Source organism: Schistocerca americana, chromosome 3, assembly GCF_021461395.2.
Source record: "Schistocerca americana isolate TAMUIC-IGC-003095 chromosome 3, iqSchAmer2.1, whole genome shotgun sequence".
Lineage (NCBI taxonomy): Eukaryota > Metazoa > Arthropoda > Insecta > Orthoptera > Acrididae > Schistocerca > Schistocerca americana.
The window spans coordinates 797432658-797446893 of record NC_060121.1 but is presented as its reverse complement, the minus strand read 5'-3'; the positions used below and the strand labels follow the sequence as shown (position 1 = coordinate 797446893).

The window sequence follows — 14236 nt, the reverse complement described above, 5'->3', positions numbered from 1 at the left end:
AAGATTAATAACTACAACCAAGAGGATGTAACAGTCAAATGATTAATACATAAAGATGAAAGGAAAAGACATCTCATAACTGTCCTGAAAGCATTAATCTGATTATTTTAAATATATAAATGAAGTATGTGTGTGTGTGTGTGTGTGTGTGTGTGTGTGTGTGTGTGTGTGTGTGTGTGTGCCTGTGTGCGCATTGTCATATATGTAAAAATATTTATGTGAATATGTACTCTTATTATGATAAATAACAACATTCCCCCCCCCCCCCCCCCCCCATGAACCTTGGACTTGTCGTTGGTGGGGAGGCTTGCGTGCCTCACTCATCAGATTGCCGTATCGTAGCTGCAGCGGAAATTGAGGGGTATATGTTGAGAGTCCAGACAAGCGTGTGATTCCAAACGAGGCGTAGCAGCCTTTGGAGTAGTTGCAGGAGCAACAGTCTGGATGATTGACTGATCTGGCCTTGTAACATTAACGAAAACTACCTTCCTGTGCTGGTATTGCGAAGGGCTGAAAGCAAAGGGAATCTACAGCCGTAAATTTTCCGAGGGCATGCAGCTTTACTGTATAGTTAACTGATGATGGCATCCTCTTGGGTAAAATATTCCAGAGGTAAAATAGTCCCCCATGCGGACCTCCAGGTGGGGACTACTCAGTAGGACATCGTTATCAGGAGAAAGAGAACTGGCGTTCTACGGATCGGAGCGTCAACAGAGAAGAGGGATATCGACTTCCGACGTCTTGGCTGCCAGTAATAACAGCGTTACTAAACGGCAGCTAACGTGAAGCAATACACCAAAGACGCGCGTGAGACCGCAGCGGTCGCAAGTACGTAGAGTACTAGCGCTCCTAAGCTGGCGCCAGAAAGCAGGAAAACAGCGCCATGTCACAGCTGCCGCCTGGATTCCCATTCGCCGATTTCCATCCATCGCATGCACTATTGCAAACAGTAATCGAAACGTAGGGTTTCCACCAATGAAAAGAAATAATAATAACAACAATAAAGACTTTTAACACCCCTCCAGTTCGTCCTTAATAGCATATCAGAATTACTTAACAGTTACGGCTGCAGGTATGTAAGAAACCAAATTTTCTCATTCAGCAGTAAACAAAAACTCTCTGAAGATTGTCACTTGCACAAGGGACCGAAACGTCGTTAGTTCTACATCTACATCTACATCTACATTGATACTCCGCAAGCCACCCAACGGTGTGTGGCGGAGGGCACTTTACGTGCCACTGTCATTACCTCCCTTTCCTGTTCCAGTCGCGTATGGTTCGCGGGAAGAACGCCTGTCTGAAAGCCTCCGTGCGCGCTCTAATCTCTCTAATTTTACATTCGTGATCTCCTCGGGAGGTATAAGTAGGGGGAAGCAATATATTCGATACCTCATCCAGAAACGCACCCTCTCGAAACCTGGCGAGCAAGCTACACCGCGATGCAGAGCGCCTCTCTTGCAGAGTCTGCCACTTGAGTTTATTAAACATCTCCGTAACGCTATCACGGTTACCAAATAACCCTGTGACGAAACGCGCCGCTCTTCTTTGGATCTTCTCTATCTCCTCCGTCAGACCGATCTGGTACGGATCCCACACTGATGAGCAATACTCAAGTATAGGTCGAACGAGTGTTTTGTAAGCCACCTCCTTTGTTGATGGACTACATTTTCTAAGCACTCTCCCAATGAATCTCAACCTGGTACCCGCCTTACCAACAATTAATTTTATATGATCATTCCACTTCAAATCGTTCCGCACGCATACTCCCAGATATTTTACAGAAGTAACTGCTACCAGTGTTTGTTCCGCTATCATATAATCATACAATAAAGGATCCTTCTTTCTATGTATTCGCAATACATTACATTTGTCTATGTTAAGGGTCAGTTGCCACTCCCTGCACCAAGTGCCTATCCGCTGCAGATCTTCCTGCATTTCGCTACAATTTTCTAATGCTGCAACTTCTCTGTATACTACAGCATCATCCGCGAAAAGCCGCATGGAACTTCCGACACTTTCTACTAGGTCATTTATATATATTGTGAAAAGCAACGGTCCCATAACACTACCCTGTGGCACGCCAGAGGTTACTTTAACGTCTGTAGACGTCTCTCCATTGATAACAACATGCTGTGTTCTGTTTGCTCTTCAATCCAGCCACACAGCTGGTCTGATATTCCGTAGGCTCTTACTTTGTTTATCAGGCGACAGTGCGGAACTGTATCGAACGTCTTCCGGAAGTCAAGAAAAATAGCATCTACCTGGGAGCCTGTATCTAATATTTTCTGGGTCTCATGAACAAATAAAGCGAGTTGGGTCTCACACGATCGCTGTTTCCGGAATCCATGTTGATTCCTACATAGTAGATTCTGGGTTTCCAGAAATGACATGATACGCGAGCAAAAAACATGTTCTAAAATTCTACAAGAGATCGACGTCAGAGATATAGGTCTATAGTTTTGCGCATCTGCTCGACGAACCTTCTTGAAGACTGGGACTACCTGTGCTCTTTTCCAATCATTTGGAACCCTCCGTTCCTCTAGAGACTTGCGGTACACGGCTGTTAGAAGGGGGGCAAGTTCTTTCGCGTATTCTGTGTAGAATCGAATTGGTATCCCATCAGGTCCAGTGGAAGGATTCTAGTTGCTTTTCTATTCCTTGGACACTTACTTCGATGTCAGCCATTTTTTCGTTTGTGCGAGGATTTAGAGAAGGAACTGCAGTACGGTCTTCCTCTGTGAAACAGCTTTGGAAAAAGGTGTTTAGTATTTCAGCTTTACGCGTGTCATCCTCTGTTTCAATGCCATCATCATCCCGTAGTGTCTATGCTGTTTCGAGCCACTTACTAATTTAACGTAAGACCAGAACTTCTTAGGATTTGCTGTCAAGTCGGTACATAGAATTTTACTTTCGAATTCAATGAACGCTTCACGCATAGCCCTCCTTACGCTAACTTTGACATCGTTTAGCTTCTGTTTGTCTGAGAGGTTTTGGCTGCGTTTAAACTTGGAGTGGAGCTCTCTTTGCTTTCGCAGTAGTTTCCTAACTTTGTTGTTGTACCACGGTGGGTTTTTTCCGTTCCTCACAGTTTTTGACATCTTGACAATGCGGTCACAAATTAAGAAAAAATTATTGAATGTGACAATGGGGGCGGAAGCATACGTTTACGTAAGTCCATTTTACCATTTTAAAGTGCGTGGCAAAGTTGGTGGTGTAATAGCCAGTCAATGTAGAAAAAATGTGGAATATGGGAAATGAAATGAAATGATCGTGTGGCATTGATGATCGAGAAGTCGCGCCTGAGGAAGTTCGGCCGCCGGGTGCAAGTCTTATTTCATGTGTCACCAGAATGGATGACTTGGGCATCAGTCATGATGAGATGGTGATGAAAACAACGCAACACCCTATCTAATGGCGGAGAAAATCTGTAACCTGGCAGGGAATCGAACCTGGGCCTGATGCATTGTAGCAAGCACGTTACCACTCAGCTAAGCAGGCGGACGAATACGGGAAATAATTTGTCTCGTTGCACAGTTTTGTACAGGGGTAGGACGGAATGCCAACAACGATATATTAGAAATAATGACTGTTGAGGGATGATTGTTGGGGTGGGGATACATTTAAAAGCAATTATCCTTTTTCTTGAATAACTTGAAAATTACGGCTTCTACCGAAAAAGTATCCCAGTACAAAACTAAACTACATTAAGTGTCCTACAAGAAGAAGTACTGCTCATTTTTTTCTCTAGGGCTAATATTTAGCGTAGAACGAAATAATTATGAAAATCCTGCATGATGTGGTTCAAATGGCTCTGAGCACTATGGGACTTAACTGCTGTGGTCATCTGTCCCCTAGAACTTAGAACTACTTAAACCTAACTAACCTAAGGACATCACACGCATCCATGCCCGAGGCACGATTCGAACCTGCGACCGTAGTGGTCGCGCGGTTGCAGACTGTAGCGCCTAGAACCGCTCGGCCACTTTGGCCGGCCTGCGTGATGTGCATGTGCTGTATCTTTGGTAATTTTTATACGGCACTTTGAGGGCGTTTCCTGACTTGACAGATCGCAAGTGTCGTATATGAAATTGTTCTTTCTTGAGTTTCCATACATCAGTGTTCAGTATGTGACTTGGGGCACTGTTGCAGCAGCCTGACGCAGGATCTTCATTCAGCTCAGTAACGTCTCCACAGAAACATTTAGGATTAGAGGAGATAACGCTCCGTTTTTGCGAGTCACTGATCACTCACTCCTTAGAAGGATCTGTCTCTTGGATCACCCATGTCTACCTTTGCCGGGCAAGGGCGTTGTGTTGTTCTGAGTACTAGTTTCCTTTGGAACCGTCTCTCAGGTGTCGCAGGTCTTGGGCGAGGCTTTCTTTGTCTCATATTGTACACGTTCTAAATACATACGACCCACGTACGGAAATTCACAGTGATTGTTCATAAAGGCTTTTTTCAAGCAGACAAGTGTCAGAATGGGCTAGTGAACACCGACAGAAATAGTTTGGCTTATTTCTTGTAGATTTTATGTAAACAAAATTTTGAAGAAAGTTATTTTCAATTCTCTGTGTGCGTTACCTCTTCCCATTCATAGCTATAGCCAGGTTTCTCTTTTGTGTATTTACAGGTCTATTGAATTTCCAGTACCACTGGAAGAAGCTGTATTGAGATAGCTACAGAGTCATCAGTGTAAGCGTATTCTCCTTTGAGCAAAGCTTACGAGTACTGCTACATTTCCTGTTCTTATCGTTTGCAGATGCTGTCTGGCTACGAACGGAAGCATAGCCGATCTGTTTACTGCATTACCGCCCACTCTGTCAGTAATAAAATACAGGATGGTTATAATAGAACTTCCGCTACTTGAAAAGGCTCCCATGTAAAACGAGTGATAGTAATGGAATGAAACTTTGCGGAAATATTTGCAATAGCACAAGGAAGGGAAATAATGATTAAAACATTAAAAAAAACGCATTTTAATTTTCGTGTGAGAGTGTAACATTCGTTAATTGCGTACCATGTTTACGTTCCAGGTCAGAAGTGTTCAGTATGACTGCCATCTCTGTTGTAATCGCGACCGGAACGGTCGCGGGGTGGCCGAGAAAGTGCGGTGGGACCAAACGGAGAGCGGCCCGCGAACAAACAGACGAACGGAAAGGACACGAAGCAACGACGGACGATCGAGAGAGACCTTACGACGACAACACGCGAGAAGTAACGGGGTCACAGAGACAACCAAACAAATCCAAGACGTCCAGTAGGTAGGAAAACAAAGAATGATGAACACGCTGTCTGTTGTCGAGGCGATATGTCAAGACGCTCGCAAAGATTAGACTCACTGGCTGAGCAGGAGGCAGGCGCTTAAATACATGATCGACGGCGCCGCTATTGGCCGTTGGGACCACGTGTTCCACTGTGGCGCCCTCAAATTAAACATGGGCCAGGTGGCGCGCACCGACACGGCTTACGGCGCGATCGTGCAAAGACCTCTAGGGGTATTCCACAAGATTTCGGGCTTGCAGCCGGATCTCATCGACTTCTTTCCACGATATTTCGGCTGATAACCTTACAGCCATCTTCAGGCGAGTGTTTGACACTGACTATTCGGCGATGTTGAAACCAACAATCTTCTGGCGGTACGTGGACGATACCTTTGTAGTGTGGCCTCACGGTGAAGAAGAGCTTTCACGGTTTTTACAACATCTGAATTCCATCCACACAAACATTCAGTCTACGATGGAAGTTGAAAAGAATGGTTGCCTACCATTTCTGGACGTCATGGTTAAACGCAGGGTGGATGGGTCATTGGGGCATTCTGTCTATCGAAAACCCACACATACGGATCTGTACCTGCAGGCGTCAAGCTGTCATCACGCGTCACAAACTATGGGCGTCCTTCGAACGTTGGTGCATAGGGCACATGTCGTGTTTGATAAAGACAGATTTGCAGACGAATTAGAGCACTTGAAATCGGTATTTCAACATAATGGATATTCTACACATCAGGTCAGTACTGCTTTAAGGAAGAAAAAAACGTGACCACCCACAAGATCAAGAGGATAAGGAGGTGTTTAAGTCCAGAGCATTTCTCCCATATGACGGGAACATTTCATCGAAAGTAGGCAGAATTTTAAAGATACATCGTGCGAAAGCAATCTTCCGGCCACCTACAAAGACTCGTGCTCTTCTGGGCTCAGCCAAGGATGATCTGGGATTACGGATGGCTGGAATTTATAAAATACCTTGCGAATGTGGGAAAGCCTACATTGGTCAAACCACACGCACAGTACACGACCGCTGCGTTGAACATGAGCGCCACACTCGCCTTTTACAGCCCAGTAAGTCGGCCATAGCCGAACATTGTATTTCCACAGGACATACTATGGATTATTCGGCCACGAAAATCTTGGACCCATCGAGATCCTTCTGGGATTCAGCTGTGAAGGAATCCGTGGAAATACGTTTAGCGGAAAATCTCATTAATCGTGATGGCGGCTTTTTATTGAATAAGGCCTGGGACCCGTTGATTTCTTTAATTTCAACCAAAAGAAAACTTTTTATGGCTTCTGAGATGTCGAGCGACAAGTAATTTTAATTCAAATTTTTTTGGCATTTTATTGTTTTGGACACGTCTGCGTGCATGTTTTACTTTTTTCACGCACTCGTTTGCGCTCCATAGATGCAGTAATATTGTAGAGGGCCTTGGAATCGACTGGTGGCGCGCATGCTACGGTAACTTGCGCATGCGCGCCTGCGGCACTTTTACGTATAAATAGAGCGACTTGCACTAGCAATCTCCAGTGTCAAACACTCGCCTGAAGATGGCTGTAAGGTTGTCAGCCGAAATATCGTGGAAAGAAGTCGATGAGATCCGGCTGCAAGCCCGAAATCTTGTGGAATATTCGATACGCCGGGAAAATTTCAAGAGTCACACATCTAGGGGTCTTCGACGCCCATGCCGTCTGGCACGTATTCCAAATCCGCGGATCCAGGATCTCCACCCATGACACTGTGGAACCGCACTATAGATACCATTTCACAGTGGCTGGTAGCAGTTTTCGAACTGTTGACCGTAGATTGTTCAGCTGGCGTGACACACGTCATGGACTGCTCCAAAATCGAACATGGCGACCGCGCTGAGTGGTCGCGCAGTTTATGGCGCCATGTCACGACCCCTCCCGCCGGAGGTTCGAGTCCTCTCTCGGGCATGGGTGTGTGTGTTGTCCTTAGCGTAAGCTAGTTTAAGTAGTGTGTAAGTCTAGGGACCGTTGACCTCAGCAGTTTGGTCCCTCAGGAATCTTCACACATTTGAACATTTGAAAGAGCATTGCGCCCAGAATTCTCAGCAATGTCAGCCGTAAGCTCTTAAACAATCTGTGTCGCAATTGGTGGTCGGCTTTTCCCAGGTGCAATTCCCTAATCTTCAGTTAATTCGCACTTCCGAATCATGTTCTTCAACACCAGTGCGGAAAGAGGACCTCTCCGTATTCCTTTAACGTGTCTGAACTCGTGAAGAACAACGACACTATTGTTGTTGTTTCGATAAAACAGCTTTACGAGCTAAGCCCTACTCACCTTGCACAGAACCTTGTTCACTGCATGGAACTGTAAACAGACTGATGCTTACTTTTCAGCACTACAAGGCAGTACTGGCACCGCCGCCTAACAGCAAGTCATAGCAATAACATTACTAATAACTCAGATCCTGCCGTACACAGTCCGCAAATCATTCCTACGCGAACGTTAGATAGTTTTCCGTCTCCACTGGCCGAAGTAGCGAAAGTTTAACTATAACCACACTGTGTATTGGGCTGTATCGATAATACTGATAGCTTCATGGTATATTAACGTTCTTTCGTGCGCCGCTTTAATAAGCGCTAATGTCAGACTGTCATTAAAATTGCTATCGGTATGAATTACTCCGCTTCGAATTCCTTATTTGGTTGTATGTAGCCCATGAATTTACACAGTGAAAAACCAGTCGCACCCATTCAAATGCTTGCTAAATGAATTTCACCTATATGAATTTTCACAAAAGCTCATGAATCCAAAACTACGAATTGTGTTGCCCTTGTTAACACCAGAAACACAGAAGTCAACTAAGTAACTTTCTTAACAGAGATATCAACTCATTTTTCCTGTAGCAGAACAACGGTAGTTCTCGATGACACAAACACGGGGCTAACGTGTGAAAATGTCACCATGTTTCGCCAAAAGTGCTACGACATGACAAACCGACGTAGTTCAAATATATTCTAATGCCATCCCGGCTGAAATCCTACGCTATATCAGTTATTAAACACTTTATGGGAACATGCGTATGCATCGACCGTACCACGTGCAATGAATTGTGCTGTCAAGAAGAAAAACCATTCAAACCAGTAAAATAGACCAGGCATTTCGGCTTTGTATTTATGCAATGGATCACACAAAAAAGAAAATACGAGTCTGTGCGTGGCATATTGCAAGCAAAGAACGTAACAGGGGACGTTGGAAATCTGGGCAGAGAAGTAGACGAATGGAAAAAGTAAAACACGCACGCTGATTTGCGCTTTCTCAGACACATCTCTGTAGCTCACAAAGCTATTGGTAACTGTAAATAGCCTGCCGGTCATTAAAACTGCAACTTCAGCTTGACATAAAGTGAGTAAACGTCTGGATATGGAAACGACTAGCAGCTTAGCGCAGTCGCACGGTGTAGCAAGAGGAGCGCGATCTACATTTTGCGCATAACTTAAAATAACATACAATGTCTCTCTTCAAGCAATCGTACCTAAATATGGGTGATTTGTGGGAAGGTCGTGTTATGCCTCGTGAGAGAAGGAATTAATGTCTACCAGCACGTGTTGGATTTCGTGATCCAGACTGAGAGTATCATTCTGCGATATTCTTACTTGCATTGTTCGGGATCGCTTGGCTGCCACGTGAATACAGTATCGATGGGCTCAGGACGGCCATACTCAACGCTAGGCGGGATCTGAACAGCAACACGTTACTAGCGCCGAGAGGACACACATATTGAGTTTGCTGGGTCGTTAAAGTCATACACCTATTGACGTACCTTTATCAGGAAATGAACTACTTAGCAGCAAGACCAGTACACACACGGACAGTGTGACTGTTTTTGGACGACTGCTGCTGCGTTACATTATGACGTGGGAACAGAGAATGGCCCGCCGACAGTTGGGTGCACAACGAAAACACTTTAGACAGGAGCGGCACCTCGTCACCTGCTTAAACGAGTACCGGTTCTGTGTGCAACACTGCGGTGAAGGTATATGTGTGTGAGTCCGTAACTAAGTGACGAGCATATGGGACGACCATGTGGAGGACCCGGATTCAATTCCGAGTACTGCCAGAGAATTTTTTCTTGGTGGGACGACTGTAAAGGAGTATACTCAGCCTCGTTGTGACAGCAGAGGAGCTGCTTCAATGAGAAATAGCGGCTCCTATATCTGGGAAACTGACGGTTATAGAATGCTTGTTTCCATTCTAAATGCTGTAAAAAGTATAAGAAAACTGCTAAAAACTGTAACATGTACATAAAAATAATTTTAACAACATTTTCTTAGCTATGAAATCATCACGGGTTATCAGCCAAGTGGCGTCGTCTTCTGGTTGCAGCGTTTCAATGGATTGCGTATCCATCATCTTCAGGCGAAGTGTCGGGATGTTGCCTGCCGCGAGCCTTTGTAGCCGCAGGACCGCCATCAGATTTCGGCTGACGACCAATCACGTGCCAGCGGAATCGTACCGGGTGCTTGGCGCCACCGGTGGTTTGGGTGGGAGGGGAGGGGGGGCACCCGAGTGCGGGCGTCGATTCCCGGTGTCTGTTCATATCAGCGCCGGCCGCGGTCCCCTACGGATCGGAGCGTTCATGCCGAATTTTCCCTTATTGCCGGATCCCAAGCTGTCCTGCGATGGTAACTACTGTCTCGCTTAGTTAAATTTTCGTGCAGACGTATCTCTACCGCTTCTTTTATCACCGAATCACCAAATCCACTGATGCTGCATAACTTCTTTATGCAATCGCAAGATTTTCTTATATTATAAAATGATGCATATGGGTATCGTGTTACGCAATGTCATGTGTTCCAGTGGAACACCATGATTTAAATTTTCAGTTCCTTACAGTTAATACATTCAAATATTGAGAAGAAAGTCAAATAACATTCAAACCGCCAAAGAGAGAACTGTGTAAAGACGTATGTTTCACATTGTAGATGTGGCTGTGTATATCGTACTATGACATTCTACCACTGTCAACAAGCACAGTCAGGCACATCTGTTAAATTTACCGTAATTACATGCATTGTGAAAGTATTGGACTTGGTTAATATTATCGCAAAGGATCAACGCATGAAACTGAAGATACGTATTAACTTTGTTACAGGAATGGATTAAGATATCCTGTTCGAAAGAGGAATTGAGGAATGTTGCTGGTCAAGTTGACGAACTGACATTTTTTGAGTAATTTAAGCCTACAAACAATATTCGCGAAAGGAATTGTAGCTGTCTGGTGGACTCAATCCCACTACAAAATGAATAACATAGCGAATTCAATCTACGTACCCGCTACTTGCAATTGCCTTCAGATTTTATATATCGTGTTTCTTATTAACTGTAATCATTTTTCGCATGTATTAAGTTAATGATAAAACTCTGCCCTAAGTGTCTGTTACCCCAGAAAAGAATACGATGAACCCCTACGGGAAGACCCATCGTTCGGAACGTTCTCCGCTTCGAAAGAATTTGCAAGCAGACGCTGAAAGATATCCCTGCTCCGTTGGCGTAATTCTGTAAAGATGGAAAATGGAAATCGTGGTGAGAGGACGCTGTCTCGTATGCGGCACTCAGTGCTTCACACGGGCACATGCTCGCGCACACACATAAACACGCGGACTCGCTGCCACGTATACGTATCGCATCTCGGCCAGCGCTGTGTCATAGATTTCCCGGGGGACAGAGCGACTTCCCGGGCTATTTGCGGGAGACCTTACCGCAAACAAAACGAGCAGCGCTTGGAACGCGCGCAGTCTTTCTTTCCTCCGGCGTCCCTCTCACCCGGAGCAGCGCCGAGGCGCCGTGCTCGTATAGAGGCGACGCCGGGGCGGCGGGCAGCGTCTCGTCTCCCCGGCGCAAAGACCGTAGCCGCCCGGCGCTGCGCCTTTCAGCGACGGAACCGCTCCGCTCTTCCGTCTCTCACTGGCTCGTCCTGTCTCTGCAGCCCACCGGTTTCCAGCATCACTCAGTCTGAATACCTCAGTGGTCTTTGATTAAAGCTAAAAGCTATTGCTTCCCCCCTGCTTCGCAGTCTCATCGAATTACTCCGACGTCCAAGATGCTGATTTTGTTTGAAGTCAGACTCAGTCTGCCTGCGTCTTTTATGCGGGCGCAGCTTATTTCTGTGCGGGGAGTCTAGACCACGGATTTTTAGGTCGTAAAAAAGTGTGTTTTAGGCACCTAAAATAGGCTCCTTCAGTAGTTCATTTAGGTTATATAAAACCTAAAATAGGCTCTAATAAAAATGATGCAGAGAAAATAAAAATAAATTAAAATACACAGTGCTGACAGTATGAACATCTGATTAGTCTTGAAAACAAGTAGAATGAATATTTACACAGTTACAGAGCACAGCAATCTACAACATTAATGTTGAACATAACTCCAAATATTTTTGAGTTCCTGCAAGGTAAAGATCTCCGTAAAAAAGATGACCATAGTTGGCTTCACAATAAATAACCAAAATCTTTTCTAGGTTTTCTAGTGAAAAACTGTGGCGCTAGTTAATCAGAATCAATTTATAAGCTGAAAAATAACGTTCTACATCAACAGACGTGACAGGAGCGTACTTCATTTTCGGCACATGTTGGATAGGAATGCTGCAGTCAGGAGTGCTGGATTTTCCACTAAGTATGTTGGCAGCTGCACACAACTCCTTCAGGACAGTTTTCTTCTGCAAAACCGTTTGCATTTTTGCCCGTACTGTTTCCCCTACTTCACATGGCGCTTCATTAATTTTCATTTTGACTTCTTCAAGCAAAGAAATATTGTCGTAGATAGGTCTCCCTGACCCTTCTAAGTGTGAAATTATTCTTGCCATAAATGTGTAGTGGGCCCTAGTGTAAGATAAGTCCCGTTTTAAAGAAGAATCTTTGAGTAACTCCATTGCTGCAGTTACGGATGCAGCATCCTCCGGTATCAACCACCTTCTGCACAGCTGAGAGATGCGTACTATAGGATTCTGCTGCTATCAGCCACGTGTCCCAAGCGGGTGACAACAGGCTCTGGCGGTAATGGGACATCTGGAAGCTGTTCTTTGAATGCCTGCATTCTTGATGGTGCCTTAACAAAAATTTTCTTCACCATAGATATTACTTTATTTACATTCGGAAATTGTAGCCTTACTTGCCCTGCTATGCGGTTGATCCCATGCACTACACAAGTTACGTGCAGCATTAATGGGTAGAACACTTTTAATAGTTGAAACGCTGCTATCATATATGCAGCAGCATCAGTGACGGCCAGAAGTACCTTATTCTCATCCACTCCGTTTGGGTATAGCACCTTAAGCCCATTGTTCACAAACTGTGCTATTGTTTGTTGGTTAGTTTTTGCAAGCTGTTTTGAGTATACCAAATGAGCCCTGGATGGAGTATCTGGATCTAGCTTGCCAATAATCAGGTTTGCAATGTAACGGCCAAGACTGTCAGTAGTTTCATCCACAGAAATCCATATACAAGATTCTCCAACATCTTCTCGGATTCTGTGCAATGCAGCATTGTAAGCTGAATCCACATTATTCTTACGTAAAGTTTACTCTGCAGGAATAGACTGATGGCAGTACTTCTCAAGAAAACCTCTGAAAATAGGGTTTTTTAGTTTCCGAAAGGGGATGTTTGCTGCAGCAAGTGCATAACACAAATCACTGCCGAACTTGTTTCTTTCAGAGGATTCACCAGATTTCAATTTAACCTAAAGATCCGTGATCTATTTTTTACATATGAATAATAAAACACCTATAACGAGTATTTGGTATTAACAGGGATAGCGATATAAAAAAATAAAAAAAGATCGAAGTGTTAGGCAAATACGAAGCATGAGCGCATATCAACTAGCCACCTTGCTGCACGCTGGGCAGAAAATATTTTTTTTTTCCATCTCTCGCATAGTGTGGAAAAACTTGAAGCCACTGTCTTATATGATGTAATAGGCACTTTTTAGGATATTAAAGCCGAAATAGGCAAAAATAGGCACTAACGTCGAAATAGGCTTTTTTAGGTCCTATAGAATTAACGCTATTAAGTGTAAATAGTCAAGAAACGCATAAGTACAAAATTTTATGCAAATAGGAACTCAGGAACAAAATAGGTTTTTACCTACAATCCGCGGTCTAGCGGGGAGCGACCGTGACAGAATGCAGTATATAATACCCCACTGGGTGTCTCAAAGGAAAGTTTACTGTACAGTTCAGGAATTTACTTCTTGAAAGATAACGCCATTTAAATGCAACTCAGAGTGCCTACTGCACTCATTTAGACCATGACCAAAATTTTGCAAGACGGCTCGGATTGTAGACACAGAGATCGCTGCCATTTGGCTACTGATATTTGGCAACGGCTTTGCCGCAGTGGGTACACCGGTTCCCATCAGATCACCGAAGTTAAACGCTGTCGGGCGTGGCGGCACTTGGATGGGTGACCATTCCGGCCACCATGCGCTGTTGCCATTTTTCGGGGTGCACTCAGCCTCGTGATGCCAACTGAAGGAGCTACTCGACCGAATAGTAGCGGCTCTGGTCAAAGAAAACCGTCATGACGACCGGGAGTGCGGTGTGCTGACCACACGCCTCTCCTATCCGCATCCTCATCTGAGGATGACACGGCAGTCGGATGGTCCCGATGGGCCACTTGTGGCCTGAAGACGGAGTCCTGGCTACTGATTTTTGCTTTCAGTTGCTCAAGAGATGTCGGATTATTGACAAACGCTTTACATCTGACACATCCTCACAAGAAAAAATCCACGGGGCTCAAATTTCGACTGCGTGGGAGTCAGTTTATAATCGTCCCTCCTGGAGTACGATCTACCAGGAAACCTTTCACGAACTTGCAGCATAGACGCATTGTATGTGAGTGCTGTGGCTCCATCTTACTGAAAACTTCTTCTTTAATAGAAAGAAAAACCAGTCCAAGTTGCAAATATTTTGTTTTTCATTCGATGACTAGTATCGGGCCGA

At 44.7% G+C, this 14236-nt stretch overlaps 1 protein-coding gene and 1 pseudogene across 1 annotated transcript in view; one reads left to right on the top strand and one right to left on the bottom strand.

Annotated features, from left to right (window-relative positions):
• The window catches only part of LOC124606408 (dipeptidase 1-like), a 164293-nt gene that overhangs the window by 74359 nt on the left and 75698 nt on the right, over positions 1 to 14236 (bottom strand). The gene's annotated exons all lie outside the window — the stretch shown is intronic.
• LOC124608134 lies at positions 13613 to 13729 on the top strand (annotated as a pseudogene).